General features: G+C 40.2%; 1 protein-coding gene across 13 annotated transcripts in view; it reads left to right on the top strand.

Moving 5' to 3' along the window:
* Positions 1–27,884, top strand: part of LOC5570867 (G protein alpha o subunit) — a 312,336-nt gene that overhangs the window by 51,702 nt on the left and 232,750 nt on the right. Inside the window, exon 1 of one of the 13 annotated variants that reach the window (XM_021843952.1) lies at positions 19,480–19,634. The exons of 7 other annotated variants lie outside the window; for them this stretch is intronic. The gene's annotated coding sequence lies outside the window, so the exon portion shown is untranslated. Of the gene's footprint in view, positions 1–19,479; positions 19,833–27,884 lie in introns of those variants that run through there. 5 more of the 13 variants (XM_001659329.2, XM_021843957.1, XM_021843958.1 and 2 more) reach the window with 5 other exon arrangements.

The raw sequence follows: 27,884 nt of genomic DNA, 5'->3' as shown, positions 1-27,884 counted from the left end.
CTGAATCCCACATACCTGTCAAAATAGTTTAATAACTGTTTTAAAATAGAACGTTGATTTCAAGCAAATCTATAAATAGGGGTGGCTAGAGAAAATTTGACGTCATTTGCTTTTCACTCTCCGATTGGCTCGTATCTCAGCAGGCGACAGATCGGCTTGCTCTGACCGGGCGTGCTTCTCAGGCACAGACATCGATAGCGAAGGACGCCCCCGTTTGTCTTGCTTCGCTCAAATCAAACTGTCGAGCGAGCGAGAGAAGATGCCGTCCGAAGCTAAAGCCATCACCGCTGCCGCCGCCTAGAAGAAAAAGAGGAAGCAGTCCACAGGTGAATTTGCGGTCGAACTGTGAACACGGTCGGGCGAGTCATTCTCGCTTTGTGGTTCACCGCTTGTTTGCGTTCACCCAGCCATCGTCATCGCCGCCGCAAATTTCATCGGCCAAGGAGCTGTTCATCATTGGTGGTCAAGAAGCAATCCCGTTAGGAGCAAATACCAGAAGCCCCCTGAGTTTTGCTGGTCCGAGCAGTGTTATTTATCCGTAACAACATCGAAGCTAACAAAGCCATCGGTTCTTTTCAGAGCCATCAAATTTGTGGAAAAGAGTTAAAAGAGAAATATTTCCGATTTTTTTTATAACTTCTAATATTCCTAAATCAATTTCACGGCTTCATACAAAATTTCATTTGTCATGAATAATTTATGACTCAACCTTTTGAGATTGAACTTGCGGACGCTGCTGCAGTGCCGTCGGGGTGAGTGCTCAACATTTCACAACGATTGAAAAATAAAGTGGCTTTTCCAACAGCGCCTTTTATGTTCCATATTTTATGGGAACACTTTGATAAGGAAAATTATCCCATGTAACAAAATTGCGACATATTTAGAATGCTTTTGATAAGACATTCTCATTGAACAATTGTAATAATTTTGGCACCCATGGATCAGTAATTTACCTTCATAATAAAGAAAACTATTGATTATCAATAGCTCGTATTGAATATTTAGGGAATGCCAATCATTCCAACAATTCATGTTCGACCAATTTCTCACGTATTAGTATTCTCCACAATTTTCATGTAATTCCAAGCCCAACACATTATTAGCACATACCCATTTCCCAGATTGATCGATCAGAAAGCGAAGAGCACAAGAGGGAGGAGCATCATCTGCTATTCCAAGGTTATAAAACATGCTGCCTTCGTTGGATTCAGTTTCATTCCATTTCCGCTTTCGAGCTGGTAAGAGCTCCTTCGAACTTGCTTAGCGAGAAGTACCTCGCTGCTAGAAACCTGCTGAGCTGTTAATCCAGAATCTGGTTTGTGAAATCGCTCAAGATTGAGCTACGTTTCCAGATTTCAACTAAATCCCTGTGATCCGCTACCCTGTTGCTGTTGTGCACCCATGAAATATTTAGCTGGTTTGTCGAATAAACTGAGAACTTATTCACATCTTCTTCTTCTTCTTCTTCTTCTTCTTCTTCTTGGCATTAACGTCCTCACTGGGACAAAGCCTGCTTCTCAGCTTAATGTTCTTATGACACTTCCACAGTTATTAACTGAGAGCTTTCTTTGCCAAAGTTTCCATTTTTGCATTCGTATATCGTGTGGCAGGTACGATTATACTCTATGCCCAGGGAAGTCAAGAAAATTTCCATTACGAAAAGATCCTGGACCGACCGGGAATCGAACCCAGACATCTTCAGCATGGCTTTGCTTTGTAGCCGCGGACTCTAACCACTCGGCTAAGGAAGGCCCCAACTTATTCACATGCATTTGCAACTTTTTCTATTTTCCATACAAAATGACCAACTTTGGTAAGTTAGATCTCAGTTATTGACGTAGAAGTACGTCTTTCTTCTCTATACAGGAGTGAAATTGGAATTTCATAACCAAGAGCGTTACGCTGGCATGAAATATTTTAAACGTTTATAACTTCTCGCTGGCTTAACGAAATTTCTTGATTAGCACCTCAATCGAAAGATAAGACATCAAAGCTTCATGTCGTTTACTTACTGAATCCCCCATACCTGTCCAAATAGTTTAATAACTGTTTTAAAATAGAACGTTGATTTCAAGCAAATCTATAAATAGGGGTGGCTAGAGAAAATTTGACGTCATTTGCTTTTCACTCTCCGATTGGCTCGCATCTCAGCAGGCGACAGATCGGCTTGCTCTGACCGGGCGTGCTTCTCAGGCACAGACATCGATAGCGAAGGACGCCCCAGTTTGTCTTGCTTCGCTCAAATCAAACTGTCGAGCGAGCGAGAGACGATGCCGTCCGAAGCTAAAGCCATCACCGCTGCCGCCGCCTAGAAGAAGAAGAGGAAGCAGTCCACAGGTGATTTGCGGTCGAACTGTGAACACGGTCGGGATAGTCATTCTCGCTTTGTGGTTCACCGCTTGTTTGCGTTCACCCAGCCATCGTCATCGCCGCCGCAAATTTCATCGGCCGAGGAGCTGTTGACCCGCGCTTCAAAATTTCGACTCGTGATGAAATCATCAGCACAGTTCGATCAAGAAGCAGTCCCGTTAGGAGCAAATACTAGAAGCCCCCTGAGTTTTGCTGGTCCGAGCAGTATTATTTATCCGTAACAACATCGATGCTAACAAAGCCATCGGTTCTTTTCAGAGCCATCAAATTTGTGTAAAAGAGTTAAAAGAGAAATATTTCCTACTTTATTTATAACTTCTAATATTCCTAAATCAATTTCACGGCTTCATACAAAATTTCATTTGTCATGAATAATTTATGACTCAACCATTTTAGATTGTACTCGCGGACGCTGCTGCAGTGCCGTCGGGGTGAGTGCTCAACATTTCACAACGATTGTAAAATAGAGTGGCTTTTCCAACAGCGTCTTTTATGTTCCATATTTTATGGGAACACTTTGATTAGGAAAATTATCCCATGTAACAAAATTGCGACATATTTAGAATGCTTTTGTTAAGAAATTCTCATTGAACAATTGTAATAATTTTGGCACCCATGGATCTGAAATTTACCTTCATAATAAAGAAAACTATTGATTACACAGCGTAACAAAAATGACATGTTTGCGTGTCTCAAGGATCAAATTATGTGTCTTGGGTAAATTTGGGATTGCTGAATCTGATGCCATTTTCAGAAATGTTCCAGCACGTCACAATTTTTAGCTACAGGTCGCCAAAGTTGTATAAAACACTGATTTTATTGATGTTTACCTAAAATTTAAAGTATAATTTATCAAACTTTTTTGTGATCTAATCCACTAAGCATGCTATTTTGCATTTAAATTTTCATTTTGGATTAAATTTGGATGAAATTGCGCAATTAAATTTAGATTAAACCGATTTTTACGACATGTTTGCTGTCTCCATACAAAATTCTTCGTTTCTCTTATATGGGAAAATACAATACTTTTTTAATCCATCAAAAAACAACTTTTCCACATCGAAAGTATTATAAACTTTGCCGATAACTATTGTTATACACATGAAGTTTGAATTCTGTGGCAAATTATGCAAATAAATTGTCTTACAAGCTAGCAAACTTGCATGCAAGTTGGCTAAAATAGTCATTTTTTGCATTTTCAACAGCCAATATCTCAAAAACTAGACGTGCTATGAAATTTTTGAAAACGGCAATGGATTCAGCAACCCTTAATTGAGTGAATAGCGGTATCTTGCTGCTTGAGACAAAAACGTGTTCCGCAGTGTTATCAATAGCTCGTATTGAATATTTAGGGAATGCCAATCATTCCAACAATCCATGTTCGACCAATTTCTCACGTATTAGTATTCTCCACAATTTTCAAGTAATTCCAAGCCAACACATTATTGGCACAAACCCATTTCCCAGATTGGTCGATCAGAAAGCGAAGAGCACAATAGGGAGGAGCATCATCTGCTATTCCAAGGTTATAAAACATGCTGTCTTCGTTGGATTCAGTTTCATTCCATTTCCGCTTTCGAGCTGGTAAGAGCTCTTGATTAGCGAGAAGTACCTCGCTGCTAGAAGCCTGCTGAGCTGTTAATCCAGAATCTGGTTTGTGAAATCGCTCAAGATTTCAAAATTGAGCTACGTTTCCAGATTTCAACTAAATCCCTGTGACCCTGTTGCTGTTGTGCAACCATGAAATATTCAGCTGGTTTGTCGAATATACTGAGAACTTATTCACATCTTCTTATTCTTCTTCTTCTTGGCATTAACGTCCTTACTGGCAAGCATGGGAAACATTCACTCAAATATTGCAATTCTCTCGCTCACATCCACAAGCGGTCAAGAGCGAGATTGCCGTTTCTCCGAATTAGCTGAGTGTTTCAATTTCCAATGCGCTTTCTTCTTGTTCGCCGAGCGACAAGTTAGACAAAAACGGCAACAGAATGATTCACTACCGATTCCTTATGCCGAAGGCATCCGATTGCTGTAGCGAATGATTCTTTACATTCCGATTCCGCACGAGTGGCATTCGTATTTGAGAGCTGAAGAGCGTTCACTGACTGGTAATACACAAGGCGAAATGTTTCAGTGAACGCAAAATCTATACATTTCGCAGGAAGCTTTCAGTGATCGAATGGCGAACGCGTTCTTTCGTGTCTCCAATTTAAGAGAGGATAGGTGCTCTCTCCGCTCCGTATATCTTTTCATTTTCGGTTTATCTCAATCGTTTACGATTCGTCGGGATTGCGCTCACCCTAGTAGCGTTCGGCAGTCATTGAACATTCGGTGGCAGCAGATACTTTGCAGATATTTTATCGGTAGCGTTCGGGTGAGTGAGTGAATTTTCCCATGCTTGCTTACTGGGACAGAGCCTGCTTCTCAGCTTAGTGTTCTTATGACACTTCCACAGTTATTAACTGAGAGCTTTCTTTGCCAAAGTTTCCATTGTTGCATTCGTATATCGTGTGGCAGGTACGATTATACTCTATGCCCAGGGAAGTCAAGAAAATTTCCATTACGAAAAGATCCTGAACCGACCGGTAATCGAACCCAGACACCTTCAGCATAGCTTTGCTTTGTAGCCGCGGACTCTAACCACTCGGCTAAGGAAGGCCCCAACTTATTCACATGCATTTGAAACTTTTTCAATTTTCCATACAAAATTACCAACTTTGGTAAGTTAGATCTCAGTTATTTATGGAAATATTTTCAAATGAAACTTTCACAGAACATCAGATGTAACTTGAGTTTTAACATATATTTTTGAATAATTTTTCCAATCACAAGTTTATAAGTAATAACGATTTGACTAAACTGTAATTTTCGACGAAAAATTCAAAACTTTTTATCTTATTATCTGATAGCCTTACACAAAAACTGTCTTCAGCAAACTTATTCATCTCGTCAAAATCTACAAATTTGCTGAAGATACCATGAAGCTATTCCTTCAATATGTTTAGTTATGTCAATTATAAAAAATCGTCAAAAAATTAACTTTAGTCAAACCGTTACTGCTTTTCAACGTGTGATTGGAAAAATCACTCAATAATATATGTTAAAATTTCAGTTATGTCTGATATTCTGTGAAAATTTCATTCAAATCGGTCCATAAATAACTGAGATATAGTTTATCAAAGTTGGTCATTTTGCATGAAAAATCAAAAGAGTTGCAGTTTTTTTTCTCAGCGAAGAATCACACCATCAACGAAAATAGCGCGAAAGCAATAACCAATCGCGTGCGAGTAGCGAACGGAGTGACGAAACAACCAAGCGAGAACCCCACCACTCGCCATCGGTGAACGGAGCTCGAGCAAATAAAACCACTGGTTGTTCTGCTCCCAGCTCATTCACAAATCGAACGGCATAACGAACGGATCAAGCAGAGGAGCAGCAAAGAAGAAAGCCACAGCAGTGTGCGAGTAACGAACGGAACCAGAGAGCAACGAACGAAAGCAACAACTGAAAATCATTCAGTGGACAGATTAGTAGTCAGCGCCAACCGGCGACCTGTTGGAAAGTAACGCCAGCGAAATATACACCATCTGCCTCTCCTTACCATTCATATTATTGTACTTGATGAATTCAATGAAATGGTTTGGTTTGGCGATGGAGCAAAGAGTTATTTAGGATGATTTTATTTGACAAAGAGTTGTTGATAAATATTCCAATCAAAAAGAGTTGTTTTGAAAAAGTTCACTTTTAGCAGAATTTTCCTCGGAAAATTTATGCTTTACCAAAGAGTTGTTAATGAAATTCCTGCAGCAAAGGGTCGAGTTTCTCCCCACGAATATTTCCAGCCAGGACCAGTCATGGCCCCCGCTTCCAAAATTTCGAGTACGGAAATTGGAAAATGCATTAAAATTGCGACAGATTTTAAATACTGTTCAATAAACTGTTTCTTGACCAATTGTAATGAGCAACTATTGATCTGGATTGATTTTTCTACATGTTGTCTATTGCGTTAATCTGAGAAATAGGCTATATGAAATTGATGTCTTGGCAAGGGATGTACAAGATGAGCATTATGCTGTTTTTGCATCCCGACGGCACTGCAGCAGCGTTCTCGGAACATCCTCAAATTGTCGTATTGTCGATTATTCGTGATAAATCAGATATTGTATGATGCTACGAGATGAATTAAGAGATTATAGCAAGTATGTGGTAAGCACATTAAGAAATATTACTAGCTATACTGTGTTTATCACGAGAAGTTCTTACTAGCTCGAAAGTGTAAATGAAATGAACCGAATCCTGTTGTTGTTACAGAGGGATTTTAATCCGAAGGTCATTCGTCCCTTAAATGAACCGAATCTGTCGAAGATAGTAAGTTTTACAAAATTTGAATTGCAGACGATGCTCCTCCCTTTCGTATTCTTCGCCTTCTTCTGATTGACCAATCTAGGATAAGATACATGAAGTTGATGTCTTGGTTAGAGATTTACATATCTTGGAAAATTCACATACGCGTTCGTATGGACAGTAAAAATATCAACATTATTTTAACAGCGCACAATAAATTAAAATCACGCATGTTTTGGTTTCGTGCAAATTTTAAATATTTCTGATCAATGTTCAATGTGTTCTGATTTATATACTATGACATTTGCAATAGACTAACCTGTAGAAAAATTTAAGATCAAAAGTTGCTTATTACAATTGGTCAGGAAACAGTTTATTGAACAGTATTTGAAATCTGTCGCAATTTTAATACATTTTCCAATTTCCATACTCGAGAATTTAGGAAGTGTTCCCCCATTATATGATAAATCAACGATGCTGTTAGAAATACCATACAATGCTGAGTAGTATGATGTTATTACGGTCCGACGGTGCGCAGCGATAAATTCTCAAATTCATGTAATTATTTGGGGTAAATTATGTGAACCAAATTATAGTATACCGTGATATTTAGATCATTATAGATAATTCAGTAAACATCATCAAATAAACCCTTTTATGAACGTATGTTGGCCCTGAAAACGGCCGATTGAGCTTGGATGCTGTGACTACGAGTTTACCACGAGTCGAAATTTAGAAGCGCGGATCGGTCAACCTAGAAATCTTGAGCGATTTCACAAACCAGGTACTTTTCGCTGAGCATGTTCGGAGGAGCTCTTACCAGCTCGAAAGCGGAATTGGAATGAAACTGAATCCGACGAAGGAAGCATGTTTTATAACCTCAGCATAGCAGCTGATGCTCCTCCCTTTTGTGCTCTTCGCTTTCTGATCGACCAATCTGGGAAATGGGTATGTGCCAATAATGTGTTGGGCTTGGAATTACTTGAAAATTGCGGAGAATGCTAATGCGTGAGAAATTGGTCGAACATGAATTGCTGGAAGGGTTGACATTAACTAAATATTCAATACGAGCTATTGATAATCAATAGTTTTCTTTATTATGAAGGTAAATTTCAGATCCATGGGTGCCAAAATTATTACAATTGTTCAATGAGAATGTCTTATCAAAAGCATTCCAAATATGTCACAATTTTGTTACATGTGATAATTTTCCTAATCAAAGTGTTCCCTTAAAATATGGAACATCAAAGACGCTGTTGGAAATGCCACTCTATTTTACAATCGTTATGAAATGTTGAGCTCTCACCCCGACGGCACTGCAGCAGCGTCCGCGATTACAGTCTCAAAATGTTTAGTCATAAATTATTCATGACAAATTAAATTTTGTATGAAGCTGTGAAATTGATTTAGGAATATTAGAAGTCATATATAAAGTCGGAAATATTTCTCTTTTAACTCTTTTCCACTAATTTGATGGCTCTGAAAAGGGCCGATGGCTTTGTTAGCTTTGATGCTCTTACAGATAAATAACACTGCGGGATGTTATCAGTTGATTGCCATGGTCAAACGGGGAATCCTCAACTCAAATGTATAAATTTGAGCAAGTTAATTGCTTATACGACGAACTTCGCTCAACTTGCTGATTTGAGCGAAGCAAGACAAACGGGGAGGTCCTTCGCTATCGATGTCTGTGCCTGAGAAGCACGCCCGGTCCGAGCCAGACGATCTGTCGCCTACTGTGATGCGATCCAAGCGAAGAATGGAAAGCAAATGACGTCAAATTTTCTCTAGCCACCCCTATTTATAAATTTGCTTGAAATCAACGTTCTCTTTTAAAACAGTAATTAAACTATTTGGACAGGTATGAAGGATTCAGGTAGTAAACGACATGACCCATTGATGTCTTGTCTTTCAATTTAGGTGCCATTCAAGGAATTTCGTTAAGCCAGCAAACAGTTATAAGAGTTCAAAATATTTCATGCCAACGTAAGGCTCTTGGTTTTGAAATTCCAATTTCACTCCTGTATAGAGAATTTTTATTTAACTTTCAAACTGTGCGGCATAATCAAATGCAAACGCATTCAGTTCCCGATGGTTAGTGCCTGTGCTTTTACTGTTCATAAGTCGCAAGGTGGAACTTTCCCCGAGGTCGTGTACGACTATGACAAAAGCCAGGATCAGCAATTGGTATATGTTGGTTTGTCGCGGGTTACTTCATTGCAAGGACTATTTTTGTCAAACTCTACTTTTTTCAAGTTCCATCACGCCAAAGGCAGCAATTCTCCCAAGAGGGTTGACTTGAGGAATGAGCTGCAGCGCTTAGGCAATCATCGATTAGTGACGCTTTGAGACGAACTGCGTGAAATACTGGATCATAGCGGCCAAGCCTGCATATTTATGAGTATCAATGTACAGAGCCTAAATGCTCATGCAATGGATATTGCTACAGACCAAAGCACTGGACCGATTCTATCGATTCTAACGATCGAAGCACCCGAGCTATCAAACATCTAATCTACTAGAGGAGTTTGGCGAACTACCGCTGGAGCCAGAAACCGATCACCCAATCAAGCAACACAAGGAAGCAACGACCAAACAAACAAATTCAATCATCTGGCATTATTCCTGGAACACCAAACACTGGTTCTCGGACCCACAGAACGACAAATGGTTCTTTTCAGGACTACCAAAATGAGTCCAAAAAGAGAAAACTTCATCCGATCAATAACAACACAAAACTAGTACACTTACAAATTCATACACATGACAAATCAAATTATTGATCATCGTAGTTCTACGTCAACCCCGCGGTAATGTAATAGACATTACCCACCCCAATTTTTTTAATTTATAGTAGGGTACAAAAAAGCTTCAAAAGCCTGGGCTGTTGTGCGTTGGCACGGTGTGGGACTCACGTTAGGCGAGCTTAACCACTAAAAAACTTTCCCTACTGCTCCTGTGCCTCGATCCCTCCGGAACTACATCAGGCAACTTCACTGGGGGAGGGCTGTGCTCATGCACTTCTGTGCTCATGCACTTCGTCAATCTCAGCCTCTAGCTGTTCCACTAGTTCACTGTTGGAGCTTAATGTCGTCAAGAACGCTGCTCACTACGACATTTCTACGGTGTCTCTGCGACTACTCGTTTTGCCCGATTGGCGGTTGAAGATCTCGCCGGGGCTCTGGACAGCTTTCTGTGCTACGACCCATACTTCCATTGGGCTTTGTGCACTTCGTTGATCTTCGACGACTCGTTCTCCGCTGCTGCTGTTCGAGCTCTCCTGGTTGACCAGTTGGATGCCGAGGTCGGTCCAGTGATTCCGGTTGGAGGATGACGTCCGGTTCACTGACGCCCCGACGACCCAAAACTGGTTTGTGACGATCGATGCTACTCGGCCTAGTCCCCGACGGTGGAGCTATCCTACTCTGGGTACGCGCTTTTTCATGATTCGATACTGGCCGGTGGAGTGCCGAAGTCGGTCCAGCGATTCCGGTGTGAGTATGGCTTCCGGTTCACTGGCGCTCCGACGATTCAAGCCGGTGATACGCTACATACTACTCAGAGTAGTCCCCGGCGGTGGATCTATCCTACTCCGACAAAGATTTACCCGGCGGTGGAAGATCTCCCGAACCGATGCTATCCCGGCAAATGCTGAGGTTGGTCCTGCAGTTCCGGTGAAGGGAAACTTCTGGTTCACAGGCGCCCCGACGACCATTCGCCGGTGCTTATTACTCAGCTAGACCCCGGCGGTGGACTCAGCCTACTTCGATTCGACGTTGATCAGCCAAGCCGACCCTGGGGTTCTGCAACTCCGGTTGGAGGATTGCTTCCAGTTTGCAGGCGCCCCGACGACTGTTAACCGATACTACGCTACATCCGCTCTACTCGGTCTAGTCCCCGACAGAGGATCTAGCCTACTCGGATCGCGAGCCAGAGCTCTCTAGTCTTCACGCCATCTCCTTTGCAGCAATGACATAATCGTCGTTATTCCCCTGTTTACCGCATTCCAGGTGCTTTCATGCTGGCACATGTGCTGCACGATGTTGTCCGGATTTAGGACACTTGCGGTTTCTGGCATCATCTCGCATCGAATATCGAGGGCAGTCGAATATAGCATGCTCCGGTGTCTCCTTGATATTCGGACAGGCCGGGCAATGTGGAGATTCTGCGTGTCCGAATCTGTGCAGATATATCCGGAAGCATTCATGGCCTGACAGAAACTGGATCATTAAGAAGATAACTTCTCCATGTTTTCTGGTCGTCAACACCGACACGTTAGGAATGAGCCTGTGGGTCCACCTTCCTTTCTCCGAGTTATTCCACTCCTGCTGCCACCTGGCCATTGTATCCAACTCAATGGTATTCCTCACATTCCTAGTGTCCCTTTGCTGGTAGCATGCGATGTCCTCAGCCAGAGTGATGCAGATGGGGATCATTCCGGCGATAACGCACACTGCCTCCGATGATATAGTGCGGTAGGCACTTGCCACCCGTATAGCTAAGAGCCGGAACGTACCTGTTAGTTCATCTAGGTTACGTTTGGTTCCCAACGCTGCAGCCCAAGCCGGGACTCCGTACCTCAGTATAGACGATGATACGGTCGACAGAAGACGTCTCGTGCTGCTTCTTGGTCCTACAATATGGGGCATGATCCTAGCTACGGTGTTAGCAACTTTCGCTGCCTTTTCGCAGTCATAGTCTACGTGGCTGTTGAAGTTTAGCCTGTCGTCGATGCTTTAGAGAGCGCTTCGATGGGATTACGTGCCCTCTGACGTTGATCTTCAACTGCTGAACCGCCTTGCAGTTGCTGACCAGCACCACTTCCGTTTTATGATGAGCCAACTGCAGCTTGACTCCAGTCATCTACGATTCAATGGTGTCTAGCGATTCCGTCGTCAGCATCGCCACCTCCTCCACTGTCTCACCAGTTAACGCAAAAACTTCGTCATCTGCGGACCCGACGATCTCGACTCCATTCGGCAATGACAAGGTTAGCACTTCATCGTACATCATGTTCCACAGTGTATGGATCCCTGTGGAACTCCCACCGTGACTTCAATTGACATCCGTCCCTGGTTTGTGTTGTAGACCAGTACTCGGTTCTGAAAGTAACTTTGCAGAACTTTACCCAGATATACGAAAACCCGCATTCTGTGTAGGGCTGCGGCGATAGCCTCCCAACTGGCACTTAATTTTGCACATGTTTTTGGTATGGTAGAATAAGTTTTTTCCATAGAAAAATTGATCATTTTGACACAAGTGTAACTTTTGGCCTATAAATTTTTACATGCAACTTATTTGAAAAATTCTAACTTCGAAACTGTTGATTTTAGAGGAAAATGTTCAATGAATAAGTTGTAGTGAACCGTTTGGACAACAAAAAAGAAATGTACATTGATAAAATATTTTATATATTTTCATATAAAAATCAAAAATAAAACATAAATTTTAAATTACACACCCATTTTTTATATTTTTAAAATTTTCACCATAGAATCTTGATAGTAAAAATATGTTTGGGACAAAGTTTCATGATGGAGAAATTTTTAATAAAAAAGTTTTTCTCAGAAGAACTTTTGGTCGATTACGTATTATTATTAATGGAATTATTAACATGTTGAGTGCTAACAAGGTGTGAAACTCATTCTACTACTTAAAACCAATATGGCGTCAAAATCCAAGATGGCCGCCAGATGTTTTCACTTAAAATAATATTCATATTCTTTAATTGACGCGAAGAAAAAACTAACGATTGAAAACATGGTTTTCTGTTGTACATTGATTTTACTCGCCATATACGTCAAAATCGTAGAACATGATTTGAAAAATTGTTTATTCCATAGGGTAAATACCATTGCTCACCTAGTTTTTGCAGCCTATCTTACTCGTTTTTTTCTCAGCTTTCTGATGGTTTCAAAACCAGCGGTGCGCTAATGGTGAAAAAACAGATTTTCTGACGAAATTTAAAATGGTGGTCAAATTTAAAATATTAAGAGCTATGCTTCAATAGCCTCTCTCATAATGGAAAGTAGCAGATAAAACAATGTCAAAAATGAAAAACAGAGTCTGGACAGAATAATCAAATCAACTAATGAACAAACTTTAAGATTGATTTTCATTTTATTTAATATACTGTTTGTATATTGCGATAATGTTTTGGTAGGTTTAAGCCAGGGGTGTTCAGCCTTTTTGGCTTGCGGGGCACTTTTTTTATTGTTGTGTAGAGCACCTGGCATTCATCCCAACTCCGTTTGAAATCTGGATTTTTTACAAGCTCAAATCAACCGTATAATTCATATGGTAATCGTGAAGTAAGTACGGTATATGTTAGATGTTTCGAAGACAAACCTGAAATTCTCAAGAACATAAGAGTGAAGAACCAAACATACATTTAAGTTAAAAACATGATCAATTTGTTACTTGCTGTTGGTTTCCAGCTCAAACAGATGTTCAGTTCTCCAGATTTGTGCAAAAAAATATGAGGTTTGGCTTCGATTCATCTTCATCTTAGTTTTGATTTGTTTTTAACTTTAAATTCTAATCTCAAAAGATTTGTTTCATTTAGTTGAGAAAGTTTCCCAAGTAACAATTCCACAGCAATTTGGCATTCGTGTGGATTTATTAATGTTTTATGAGAGTAACGTGAATGCTATGATAGCTAGAGGCGACATTTAACGTTGCTAGAAATTAATATTTTGTAAGTCAGCTATTAGTTGTTTTCAAAACCTTTTAGAGACAACATATAAAGTTAAAATTTTGTGGCTACAAAACCAGTTTTATTGTAGCATATAATACCTCATTTAAACTGCTAGTGGTTGTGACGGCTATGATAAAAGATAAATATAATACACCTTGTTTTCATAAAAGCTGCTTTTGAACTGATTGACTTGCACTTGAATTTTGATAACTTACCTTATTTATGCCTCTCAAATCTGCATTTGGGCCGTTCAGATGCATTGCGAATGCATTGCGATGCATTGTAGACACTTATTCCTGATGAAAAAACGACAAACTGATGTCTGTTTTCATTGTTTTTGCAAATATTCTTGATAATAACATACCCAAACTGCAAACTTTGTTGAATGCTGCTTAGTTACCATAAAAAGCGAAAAAAAGCTGAATCATCTCCAATCAGCATTTATTGAAGCAATTTACATCCACAAATGCCGAAGCATAACCGTGTGCCCTTATTTGTGTATTTATGATGACAAAACAGCATTTGTCGATGGCAATCTATCAATTATGGTTCCGCCATATTAATTTCACTCCGGTTGCCACAATTTCATTTTTTCAAATCATATTATCTCCATTAATTTGCTCATAAGATGCTATGGTGAGATGATTAAACTGACTGAATATAATTTAAAGCACAATTACTGCCTAATCAAACAAAGAAATGTTGAATTCTTCACCTGAGGATTTTTTTAGCAATTGCTAAATAACTAGATATATGCCACTTTCAGAGGGGGCACAGGCAAATTCACTCCTTTCTCATCACATTTCACAATAAATCTCACTTGGCACTTAAGATTTAAGCACTATATCAAAAAAAAAATCACTTCAAATAAAAAGCACCACGAAATTTATTATCACAGACTTGATTTCAATCTTATTTTGTTTTGTTTACGTTGGAATAAATCCGGCAAGATCGACGTTATGATAAAATCATTTTCAAGATGAAGCGACATTCATCAAGAACAGGCGACCTCAAAATAGCTACCATTAATGCTATTTTGCTTTATTTGGTTGACATAAATAAGCACTTCATAGCCTCTTTTAGAATGGGCCAACTAGTCACGTTCTAGCCTCCAAGAGGTTTTGGGGGATGCGATGAAAGCAAAAGTTCCTTGACCGTGGTTTTATTTGCGTTTATTTATAGCACCCTGGAAGTAATTCGTAAAATCAAAATTGTTACTTGGGTTTTTTTTTACTTCAGACTTAACTGTGATGTGGCTCCTAAGTTAAACTTTATGTGTTTTTTCCGTCAAATTTGTCAAAATTCTTGGTTTGAAAACGATAAAATTGTTTGGCTAAGAAATTTTCGAACTTTTGTTTTGAGTTCGAGCTATAGAAACAACTGAGCGAGTTTCTATAGCGAAATATTTCTTTTTACGATTATATTAATTTGTTCGAATGGATTAAACAAACAAGTTCAGTATTCACGTAATTATTCATAATTTTGATGAAACTTGTGGTATACTCTTAATTTTGTATTACGGTATCAACATTTCGATTATTATCGAAGTTTTATGTTCCTCAGATATATTTTCGACGAGTTGTGATTCATAATTACGGACAGCTTCAAATTTCGGACACCTAGAATGTTTCAAAATGTTCTGTCGTGTTAAGTTGGATTTTCTTAATTTGAAAAGTTGTTTCCATCCTAAATTTAAGAAAACCCAACTGTCCCATACAAAAAATATGGCAAAATTCTCACCGACGGAATATTTTTATCATCCATTAATTAAATCTTAACCCTAATGTTGAAGGTTTTTGTTAAATATCCCAGGTACATGACGTTCAATAATTATCGAAAACACCGTGAATCGCAAGTCAGTCCCATCTGTAAAAAGTAGAAATAGGCTGTGAAGTTTCCAAAATCGTTTTCCATACGAATATTCGAAATATTCCAGAAGATTGGAACACGTTCAAATTTTGATGAAACTTTCGCATTTTGCTTTTCACTACGATATCATTCCGAGAAAAATATAAAGATGATCAAAATACAGTTCATTTTTGTGTTACACGGTGCGGAAATCTGTAGTGAGACAGATATGTGGTAACTTTTTATTATGAGCAATTAGACTTGCTGTTTTCTTTCATATTTTTCAGAACAAATCATATGATCTCATTAGTGCAGCTGAGATAGCATTATAAGATATGTTCAAAATTGAATTCAACTCAATTTTGACGAAAATGCAGATGGGACTGATTTCCGATTCACGGCAGTATAAGACTCGTAAAACCTTTGTTATGTTACCATAACAACTTAAGATTAATTAAAACCACCTCTAATCTTTTAAAAGCGCACATCTAGAAAACAGTACAGGGGTTTTAAAACAGAACTCTGGTTTGGTGTAATTAAAACAGTAATTTTAAGCAAAATTGATATTTCAACGCATCAGTATCAATCTTCAATGCTGTCGCGGAGCACCTACCAAGGATTTTTGGAGCTCGATATTTTATTCATTATTATGATAAATTTTACCAATCCATTGGTACTTCTGATAATACTGAACAATTCGCGGACGAAGTTAGATTTATGCTTAAATCAAATTATAGGGAAACCACAAATTTTCAAAAAAGTGAAGGCACGGAATATGAACGTCATAGGAAACAAATTTAAAAGTTTTAGCAAATAAATATGACCACTTAATTTCCCAACGTGTACTTGCTGATGCAAGGAACTGTCACTTGACAAGGTGAGCAACGCACACCAGTAACGAAAAGGGGGGTTGTTCGAATAATGGTTTGCCATGCCTTTATGCTAACCGAGAGAAGGTGGCTGGGTGGAAAATTTCTCACCGATCCGCGCGTGCTCTACAGCTCAACACGTCGATGCGAAAATCTCCCAATCAATGACAGATCGGTTTTCCTGTAGATTTCGTGCTCTCGGTAAACAAGCTGGATTGCTCTTTCTCTAAACGATTCTCCCGTTCGGTCGGTCGTTTTCCTGTGTGCTGTCTGTGCCTGTGGTCGCAGTCAATTCCAATGCCATCCGAATGTCGGTAGGCAACCGTCACACTGGTTCAGAACACGAAAAACATGCGTTTTTAGTTCTCGATGCTTAAACGTGATATTAAAAGGGTGGTGTTTTCTGAAGAGCCGGAGGGTGTCCATTTAACTTTTATCCATTCTATTTTTGTTCATTAGAACTTCTGTCCGTTAGACCTTCTGTCTATTCGGCCTTTTGTCCATTCGACCTTCTATTCTTCGAGTCAATAACTGGTCATTGCATATAAATAGAACGACCGAAATTCTCGTGTACTAATGGAAATATTACAATAGAATATAAATTACAAAAAAAAAACTTTTTAATAGAGATTAAATCTGAGACTATATATCAACAAAGCAGTTTAGAGCGTGAAAACAGTGTTAGCGTTAGCGTTAGCGTAGTTGCAGTTTAGAGAGTGAAAACAGAATGCATTAAGGAGCAACGCACGAGTTCACGTTTGAGCGATGACAAATTAATTCGTTTTCATTGTCACGTAAATAACAGGGCACTGTTTAAACGTTAACGAGTCATTTGAACAGTAAGTTATAATTTTGAAATAAATTATTTCAGTATTACATAGCCTGGTGCTGTTAGTCCAAAACCATTATGTCATCATTTTCCATTAATAAGGTTGTCGTCATTAAAAACATAAAGTGCGTATGAATATCACGTTTGAAAGTGAAAACTGCTAATAAGGACATTTTCAACTGGACACAAATTGTATGATTTTTGGAATACAAATCGTACATAGATACATACATACATACGGTTGAATATTCATCGAAAAATGTTCTTAAAAAACTTTTTTTATTACCATGAATACCTACTGTAAAAAAGGTCCCAATTTTAAAGATAAACATTAAGCTTTTCATAAACATTTTCTATAGCAATCCATGAAAATTTACAATGCTCAACTAGATATGACGTCTTTCTAGCGGCTTCTCTTCTTCTTCTTTCTGACGTTACGTCCCAACTGGGACAAAGCTTGCGAAGATACTCTATGCCCTGGGAATCGAGAAAATTTCCTTTACGAAAAGATCCTCGACCAGCGGGATTCGAACCCACGACCCTCAGCATGGTCATGCTGAATAGCTGCGCGTTTACTGCTACGGCTATCTGGGCCCCTTTATAGCGGCTTAGTATGTTTAATTGATGATTTGACTACCGTTTTGACTCATATTACGGACACCTAAAGCCTCAGTAAAGTATAACCGATTGAATACCTGTGCGTTATTAGGATTTCAAAGCATTTAACATCCGAGTGGTGGGTGAAGATTCGGATTCCACAGCTTGAATTGCCTGAAATAAACAGAAATTAATGATTTTCCTATGATTCTTATTCCGGACGCAACCTCACTTTTGCTTCATTTCGCGGGCACCTTGTTTCAAATTCCGGACAGCTTACGGAAAGCAAAACTCAAATACTTAAAGTATAAATTAAACTCCCGCAATCGTAAAAGCAACGTCAAAACTGTCTCATGTTTTCCCTACTTTTATTTTACATTGTTCTTTCGAATCATAATTTTATAATATTTATTGGCATTGTAGCTGAAAATAATTCCGTCAGAATTTTTCCTTCTAACTACCCCTTGAATGATTATGTAGATTCTATACTAGGATTTCGAGTAGTTTTAAGGCAGATCCATCCAACTTTTTTGGCTCTTATTCGACAAGTAGTTGATACGTCAGTTAAAAAAATGATCGTTTAAATAAATTTATGCTTGATATTTCCAGATAAATATAACAAATACAAATGAAATTCAGCCACGAAAACAAATTGCACTTTGATTGAACATCTCAAAAATAACTGATAATTTAGGAAAATGCGTTGAGCTGGTCTGCTTGCATATATTGCGACATCTAAAATTCCTAAATTCTAAAATATACAAATGCGGGAAAAAGCCGTTTTCGACATCTCTCCACACCTCTGAAACAGTATGTGTATGCATATTGCAGATTCTTCCATGACCTGTAATATCTTGAGGACACCCACTCTGCTCCTTCAGAGATATGTAATTTTCAATGGGCCTCAAATATATTCCGATCAAAAATTGAAATGTTTTTGATGGCATATACAAATTAGTTTATGCCAAAAGTCCATTATGTCTAACGTCTGCTACACATAATATCTTTATGTCTTACGTGTATTATGCCTAACATCCTTATGCCTATGTCTAATGTCTTTATGCCTAAAGGAGTGTACTCAACGTAACTTCGATATAACGTAACGAAAATAAAAATTGTGCAACGTTATATCGAGGTATTGTATGTATTTCTTTGTTCCAAAAAGTTGTGTACAGTTATAAAAGAAAGAATTTGTCTGAAAAAAAAAAAACTGTAGAGTGTGGTTCAGTTTTACCACCGACATTATCGTGCGTTTTGATTTTACACAACTTTTTAGAATAACAATTCTCGTATAATCTGCGATCTCGCCCTAAAAGCCATTGGTAACCGAGTGTGTAGCTTGCTGTTACCGAGCAAACGAATGGATTTACACGTTATTCAACAATGTTACGATGAAAAGCATGTCCTCCTTTTTCTCCCAGTGGTGATAGTTTTCATCGTGGTCCATTAATTTGCGTAGAAACAAGGAGCTACACACTCGGTTACCAATGGCTTTTAGGGCGAGATCACAGAACATGCAAGAATTATTATATCAAGTCGCGAGTTGTTGGTCTACTCAAATCGGCTTTTCCTCATCAAACGCTTCATTAAGCAAAAGCAGATGAAGCTAGAAACCAAACAAACAAACAAACAATAAACAAACAAACAATCACGTTTAGACATCGAAAACTAAAAATGCACGTTTTTCGACTTCTGAACCAGTGTGCAACCGTGTTGTGCCTGACAGCCTAGTTCACCTAACTGCTGGTGAATTTTTATTAATGTTTGTTCTCCAGATCGCGCACAGTACACACAGTAGTAGGTTATTCCGGTGCTATTCTCCCTCGTTCTCATTTTCTCCCATCAAGCGCAGGTGGGTGAGCTTCCATCATAGTATGCGTTCGGTGCTGGCGACTCTCGTCTTTCCTCTATTAACCAGTTCTCATTCAGTACGTCGAGCTTTTTAGGGCGGCTCCAGTTTTGTTTTAGTTTTCTCTCGTGTCTTATGGTGTTGGGAAAATCCTGCATGTTCCTGGAAAATTTCTAGATTTTGTGAAAATTTAGCAGCAAAAGTGCTGGAATTGTGCACAATTTTGGAGTAAGCATCATTTGGAAGCAGTAGTAAGTGAAATTTGACATGCAGAGTTGCGAAAATCGGTGAAATCTTAGTGGAAAGTTTGCGCGAAATCGATCTCTCATCCCGGGTACAAGCAAGTGTTTGTGCAGAAAAAAAGTGAGAAGAAAAGTGTTCAAGGTGCAAAGGTGGCGAAAATTTGTTACTGGAAAAGTTTGCCAGGTTGGATGTGAAAACCACGCTATGGCGGAAGACCCATGATTCAAGGATAACTCGTATACTTGCTAGTGTGCAAACGGATACTAAACGTTCTCACCGTGTCAGTGAAAAGTCGTGGGATTGTCAATTCCCGGGATATTCATGTGCCCATATTGTGCTATCATCCACCACCCCTCGAGGGGCTCATTGAGGGTGGCAGACGTTGACGGAAGACCACTTCAGCTTCCTTTGGCACTAACGGCCCTGTGTATTACCCATTCTTCTCCATCGGCGTGGTTGCTGGATTTTCCTTGATGCTTGACTTTTACCGCTACGGACATACACACAGCTCCAGACCCTGCCTGAATCCTGTCTGATTTTCTGCTATTTATTCCGTCGGCTCTCATACACGTTGATATTGATTTTTCCTTTCCACGCTTCATCGTAAACGTCGTCGTCTCCGTCGTCATCATCTCAAAGTAGCCTAAACTAAACGTTAGCACAGTGCGCAAAAATGACGTGTTTTATTGGTTTGAAATCGGAGTTGCTACCCGAGATCTGGCAGCTATTTGTACAAGCAAAACTGATTATCGATTAATCTGTGTGCTCTGGGGAGTTCTGGGATATACTGTGGCTCGGAAGGGATTTCCCGTACTGAAAAAAAAACATGTCTTTTTGCAGAGGTCTTGAGCTAGTATTGTTTGGTCATGTAAGCTGTATTCTACGTTCTGTAATTGAGTATTGATTGAAATCATATTTTTATTATTAAAGGTGTTGGTTACTGTACAGGAAAGCTTGGGCAATTACTTCAGACCAAGCTCATTTGACAAATTTCATAAAAATGTACCCTGAAGCTCAAAAGCTGATGTGTGAGTTTTGTTCAACCAAAACCGTGAAAGTTTATAGAAACTTATCATTTTTGATATTCAAGCATTGAAGATTACGTTTTAAATGTCGTTATGAGTGTGTCGCAGAACTATATATCAATCCCTAACTTGAACCCTAGGAATTAACTGTTGAAATAAATGCTGCGTAACGAAAAAGTGGGATTGCTATTCTGAGAACTGATTTACGTCTTGCATGTTTTCCCAAAATTCAAATAGAACTTTCGTGTTTAGAATCATATAGGTCTAACTGCAAGGATCGATTGAAGATCTATAAAGATAAGATTTTGTATATGATGAAGAACACTAATAGTACGTTTTGAAGCATAATATGGCATCATGGATTTTTTTTTCACAATTCTTAGATTAGCGTTTTAGTATTTTTACGGCTGTTTTACATTAACGCTACTCTCACGGATAAAAATTGCTTAGTGTTACTAAAGTGACCGTTAGCTCAATAAAATCATTCATTGTTTTCTACAACCAAATGGCTTGGTAGAGTCATTTGGTATATAATCTTGTATTTGGCCCAGCCCATGATATTATTCTTTCTGGCATTACGTCCCTGCTAGAACAGAGCCTGCTTCTCAGCTAGAGTTTGAGAGTTTTCTTTGTCAATTAATCATTTTTGTTTATATAGTTTAAAATATTTACAACCCAAAAAGAATTTTGACCAGTGGGGTTTGAAACTACGAGCCTCAGAATGCTCTTGCTGAATAGCTGCGCGTCTACTGCTACGGCTATCTGGGCCCAGTTTATCGTATCTTTTGTAAATTGGGACACGTTCAATGTCAAATGCATTAAAGATTTAAAAACCGTAATGGATCCGAAGGATTTGTTTCGATGTTCGTTTTCAATATGAAATCAACGGATTTTGATTACACAATACTTGGTACAACACTATGATATTATTAATCGATAGGTAGTTCAGAATTGGATCCGAAAAAAAAAACACATAACACTGCGGAACACGATTTTGTCTCAAGCACCAAAATACCGCTATTACATACTTAAGGGTTGCTGAATCCATTGCCGTTTTCCGAAACATCATAGTACGTCTAGTTTTGAAGATTTTAGTTGAAATTGCAAAATTTGAGTATTTCAGCCAACTTTCATGCCAGTTTGTCATCTTGTGTGGCAATTTTTATTGCTTAATTTGTCACAGAATTTAAACTTCATGTATGTAACAACGCTTATGAGTGAAGTTTATAATACTTTCTTTCCTCAAAAGCTATTTTCTGATGATTTAGAATAGTATTGTATTTTGCCATATGAGAGAAACGAAGAATTTTGTATGGAGACTGAAACCATGTTGAAAAAATCGATTTAATTCAAATTCAATTCTGAAATTTCACCCAAATTATATTTGAAATGCAAGTTATAGTCCTATTTTGCATGCTTGCTGGACTAGATCACAAAAAAGTTTGGTAAATTATACTTAAATTTCATGTAAACATCAATGAAATCAGTGTTTTATGGTGATTATAAAACGAAGCCAAACTTCAAATTTTCAAGCATCTCTCCATCCTCGGTTCTGCCCCACGCTCGCCAAATCGATACGCACTTGATCCGCCCACCTAGCTCGCTGCGCTCCACGCCTTCTTGTACCAACCGGATCCGAAGCGAATACCATCTTTGCAGGGTTGCTGTCCGGCATTCTTGCAACATGCCCTGCCCATCGTATCCTTCCAGCTTTGGCCACCTTCTGGATACTGGGTTCGCCGTAGAGTTGGGCGAGCTCGTGGTTCATCCTTCGCCGCCACACACCGTTCTCCTGCACACCGCCGAAGATCGTCCTAAGCACCCGACTTTCGAAGACTCCAAGTGGTTGCAGGTCCTCCTCGAGCATCGTCCACGTTTCATGCCCGTAGAGGACTACCGGCCTTATGAGCGTTTTGTACATGGTACATTTGGTGCGGGCGTGAATCTTTTTTGACCGCAGCTTCTTCTGGAGGCCATAGTAGGCCCGACTTCCACTGATGATGCGCCTCCGTATTTCACGGCTAACGTTATTGTCAGCCGTCAGCAAGGATCCAAGGTAGACGAACTCGTCGACCACCTCGAACGTATCCCCGTCTATCGTAACACTGCTACCTAGGCGAGCCCTGTCGCGCTCGGCCCCACCAGCCAGCATGTACTTTGTCTTGGCCGCATTCACCACCAGTCCAACTTTTGCTGCCTCGCGTTTCAGGCGGGTGTACAGGTCTGCCACCTTTTGAAATGTTCGGCCGACGATGTCCATATCATCCGCGAAGCAAACAAATTGACTGGATCTCGTAAAAATCGTACCCCGGCTGTTAAGCCCGGCTCTCCGCATAACACCTTCTAGCGCAATATTGAACAACAGGCACGAAAGTCCATCACCTTGTCGTAGTCCCCGGTGGGATCCAAACGAACTGGAGTGTTCGCCTGAAACCTTCACACAATTTTGCGCACCTTCCATCGTCGCTCTTATCAGTCTCGTGAGCTTCCCGGGAAAGCTGTTCTCGTCCATTATTTTCCATAGCTCTACGCGGTCGATACTGTCGTATGCCGCCTTGAAATCGATGAAAAGGTTATGCGTTGGGACCTGGTATCCACGAAATTTTTGGAGGATTTGCCGTACAGTAAAGATCTGGTCCGTTGTCGATCGGCCGTCAACGAAGCCGGCTTGATAACTTCCCACGAACTCGTTTACTACGGGTGACAAACGACGGAAGATGATCTGGGATAGTACTTTGTAGGCCGCATTTAGAATGGTGATCGCTCGAAAGTTCTCACAGTCTAACTTATCGCCTTTCTAGTAGATGGGGCAGATTACCCCTTCCTTCCACTCCTCCGGTAGCTGTTCTGTTTCCCAGATTGTGCCTATCAGCCGGTGCAGACAAATGGCCAGCCTCTCCGGACCCATCTTTATGAGTTCAGCTCCGATACCATCCTTACCAGCAGTTTTATTGTTCTTGAGCTGGTGAATGGCATCCTTAACCTCCCTCAAAGTGGGGGCTGGTCAACCGATATTCATGACATATCAGGAACTGCTCTTACTCGCATTGGTTGCTCCTGTCAAACTAATATTTAGTATAGTAATTTTCTTGCTTCTAAATTTTTTGTCATGATATTGTCTAAAAATCCATTCCTTCCCCCAATCCCACCTGACTGCAAGGACGTGGGCGGCGCCGTTATTGACCATGTATAAATAGAGTCACTGAATTATGCACACTGAAGAAGATGATGGCCAATCCCAACTGAACTTCTAATTGATTTTTTGTGCATTTTCACTGACTTCGGTCAATCACGGAATAGCAACCATTGATATGTGTAGTCAGTCTAAGCTAAGCTAAGCTGAGGAAAAGCTTACGGCATCCAAATGCCGACTTTTTTTTTGTAATTAGTTGAAACAAAGGCTGAACAGCTGTCTTGGAAATTGCCTGGGTTTTGTTTTAATCGAATATTTAATAACGACATACTCTTAAATTGCTTACAATTTTCGTGAAAAACGCGCATGGAGTAACGTTAATTGGATGGAACTTACCACCGAAGGAGAGGTCTTCGGGGAGCCCACCGGTCGCCCAATCCTAGGTATTCTCTGACGTGTGAATAGAGTTGGGTTCAGATTGTAGATTTGTCACGTACGGGAGTAGAGTCTGGCTTGAAGCGGGGTCGTTTGCGAGGGCGTCGTGGATGCTTCCGGGAACATTATTAGTCTTCTGTGGTGTTCGTACAGAGGGCAGTAACAGATTACATGTTCCGCTGAGTCGTGTACATCGCATTGTTCACACGGAAGAATCTGCCATCAAAGTTATAGGCAAAACGGTTATGTCCGGCTCTAAGGCGTGAAATTATTTTCTGGTCGCCGAGCGAGGAGAGCTCTTCCCAACTAAAAGTATCTCCCTTTACCTTCCGAATCTGAGCCGAAGTATTTTGATGCCATTCTTGAGCCCAGTAGTCTCTGACGGATTTAGCAACCCAGCGTTTTACGTCTGGAGGTGGGACGGAAAGGAAAAAGCGAGATATTTGGTGTCCCGTATCAGCTAACAAGTCTGCATCCACATTTCCTTGAAAACCGCAATGCCCAAATGTGGGACGGCCGTTTGGACTGTAAGGCTGATAGAACACTTGCAGAGTCGGTGAGGATAAGGATTGAAGCACTCGCTGGTGAGATGGCTGCATAAAAGATGGCCGCTGTTTCGGAAGAGAAAACCGAAGACTTTGACATAGTGTCAGATGGGTGTCGGAGATGCCGATACCAACTCCACGCTGGAAAAGAGAGACGTCTGTGTAACGGTGTATGTGTCCCGGGTATTTAGTCTGCAGAAGTTCCAGTACGGACTTTCTAAGCTATGGATATCGTTTTAATGATGTTCAGAAACGGTCAATCAAAATTCCTGAAGTCCTGACTGTTTTCTTGTTTGGAATGGGGTGCCCATCAATTTTGATTACTGGACTCACTAACTTGTGTCGCGAGTTACAAACGTGGCCGCGGACGCTTTTAGCTGCAGTGAGAGGAAAACCAACGGAAGAAGCCCATTTGTGTACTGCCGTTACTGTTGCTTGCGCTTTGACTCTAGTACGCCTAGGAGTATGACCAATGGCTACCAGCAAGATGTCGTCGGCATATATAAAAATGTAAATGTCTGGTGGCAAGTTTTCAAACGCTCCGTTCATCGCTACCAGGAAAAGCGTAACCACGATGACCAAGCCTTGTGGGACTCCATTAATTTTGGGAATAGGGATGACGAGACTTTCTCTCAATTCGTCCGGTAATGATCGCTGGTGCCACATACCATTGTCTAGCTCTAACAGTTTCGCCTTACCTCCAAGAGGGAGGATTTTTATGGGGGGGGGATAACCATTTCCAGCAGGGCCGGCGGATTTGCCAGTACTCGACCCGAGGGCAAAGTTGAGCTCTCGCATGGAGAAGGAGCAACTCAACTGAGAAGCGCCATGGTCCTCCGGAATCACAAAGTTGGATAGATTGGTTGTTAGTGATTCTTTGGCGGAAAACTGGATCGTATGCATCGAAGCTGATTAGACTACCAAAGTAATTTTCCAGGGCTTCGGCAACCGCAGAAGGCTCGGTGATCGTTGACCCTTGGATGTTCAGAGAAATCGGCGTGATTTTCCTTTTACCGCTAAGGGCGTGTGTACAGAATGAAACCGACTCCATAATTTTTTAAGTTAAATGCCAATTTAGTGTATTGGATATTACACATGGCTTATCTTGATTCAAAAATCTACACACGTTTTTGATACATTTGCGTAAGCTTTTTGGCTAGCCTTGTGTTATTGATGCCAGGTGGAATTGATCCCAAAAAGTGAACGGCGTCCAGAGGCCATTTTCCTGAATGTAACGAAATTTTAATTGCTAATCACATGACCACTACCGGTAACCAGAGGCCTCCTTAATTTATGCAATATACATTCGGTACACGTTTGGCTGGTCTGATGGTTCTAGCCTTTTTTTTTCTGTTTGGTCCTAGTTCCCTAACTTTGTTTGAGGACCGGTAACGACATGACGTTCGTGCTTCCCGTTTCATGGCGTTGTTTTCATATCGAACGTAAAACTTCCTTTTTATGTTTCCGTCCGTCGTCGTACAACGCCCACATGCGGGCAGAGAGCAATCGGAGAATACAAACTGTCGCCATTCGCCGAATTTGGCATTTGCTCTACTATTGAATGTATGCAACAGGGCGGTGTTTGGGTTTGCTTGTTTCTGAGGGCTATAAGAAGAGTTATATATTTGTATGTTTTACCTTTGGATGTTGCTGAAATCGAGGAAGGTTTGGTAGGGATTGGATCATCACTTGCTTCATTCTCTCATTATTGACTGTCATACATGCATAATAATTCAAGCGACTCAAAGGTATGTCAATTCTGTCGATGACTTTGGCTTCAAGATTATAACTTGTATAATAGCTCCGTTGAGAGTTTTTTTTTCGAGAACAATCGAATGTCAATAGGTCGTTACCCTTAGGCTTTCCCAACGATCACAAAAGCGTAAGATGCATCGAAGCCATACCAAGTTCTATATCATTCTAGCGAAAGATCTATTTAAAAATGTCCATCATAGTCATTACAATGATGTTAAAACTATTTTTGAATTTAAGGTGAAACAGTTTGGAATCAATTTCTAAGATTACACTGAAACTTCAAAGGCACAAATCACGCGAAGAAAGTATCCAACAACAGTGAACTTTTTATTTTGGCTTTGTGCACTAGCAGAAAGCTTAAAATAAGAAGATCAGAAACGATTACCAACTATTTCTCCAGTTTTGTGCCTTTGAAAACGTGAGTAGGGGCACAAGTCGGCCATTGTGACGGCCATATTTGGGTTCCGAGATGTTTCACCTTAATTGATTTTTTTGTTTTTATTAACGAGCCCTGGGCTAGTTCACCTCGGGATCAACTTACTTCCCTTCAAAAGAAAATCGTCATCTATAACGTTTTTGTCATAAGTGACTATTTCGGGGATGGGATTCGATCCCAGGTCCTCGGTGTAAGAAACGTGTGTTCTAACCAGTACACCAAGTTCGTCCCCAATTTGATAGATACAAAAGTCACATAAAAAATGCATTTTCAAGCCAAACAGCACTGTTTCGTCCAGTGAGGCATTAATCATAATTTCAAACATGACCACAGGTCTTCTGATAATAGCCATAACATTAACCTTTGAACCCAGCGATTAATCGAATAAGTGATTGATATAGCCCTAAACTGTAGAAGCCGAAGTTCAATACTCCATCAACCCCGTTCTCTATCAATTCAGCCTTTTCCAAATCTCACAGTGTCCAATTACTTTCCCGCCCGATCCATCCTGCACACCGTAACGGCGTTTCGTTCTAGTTTCCATTGATAAGCATCGCTGTACGGTACTTACTGGAAAATGCTGCTGGAAAATCAATCATCACGGGCTGTTACTGGTGATGATGCAGTCGAGCTGGACTGGCGCTTCTAGTTGCTATGCTACTGACGTCTATGGAAATTGTTTTTACTGTTGCTCACGGCCTTTACATCGGATTTTACTATGTGTGAATCCCCAACACAGACATTGGAGCTGGCTGGAGCATTCGGAAGGGGTTATTTTTAGCCCTTTGTGATGCGGTTCTCTACTGGGAGTCTGACCGCGGATAGATCTTTATTTATTCCGGCACTGATCTCAACTAGATTATATTTGTTTGCCATTTTCAACTGGATAGAGTTTCATATTTGTAT

The sequence above is a fragment of the Aedes aegypti genome, chromosome 2 (assembly GCF_002204515.2).
Source record: "Aedes aegypti strain LVP_AGWG chromosome 2, AaegL5.0 Primary Assembly, whole genome shotgun sequence".
Taxonomy (NCBI): Eukaryota; Metazoa; Arthropoda; class Insecta; order Diptera; family Culicidae; genus Aedes; species Aedes aegypti.
The sequence above is the reverse complement of the archived record's forward strand: the minus strand, read 5'-3'. Positions and strand labels throughout refer to the sequence as shown.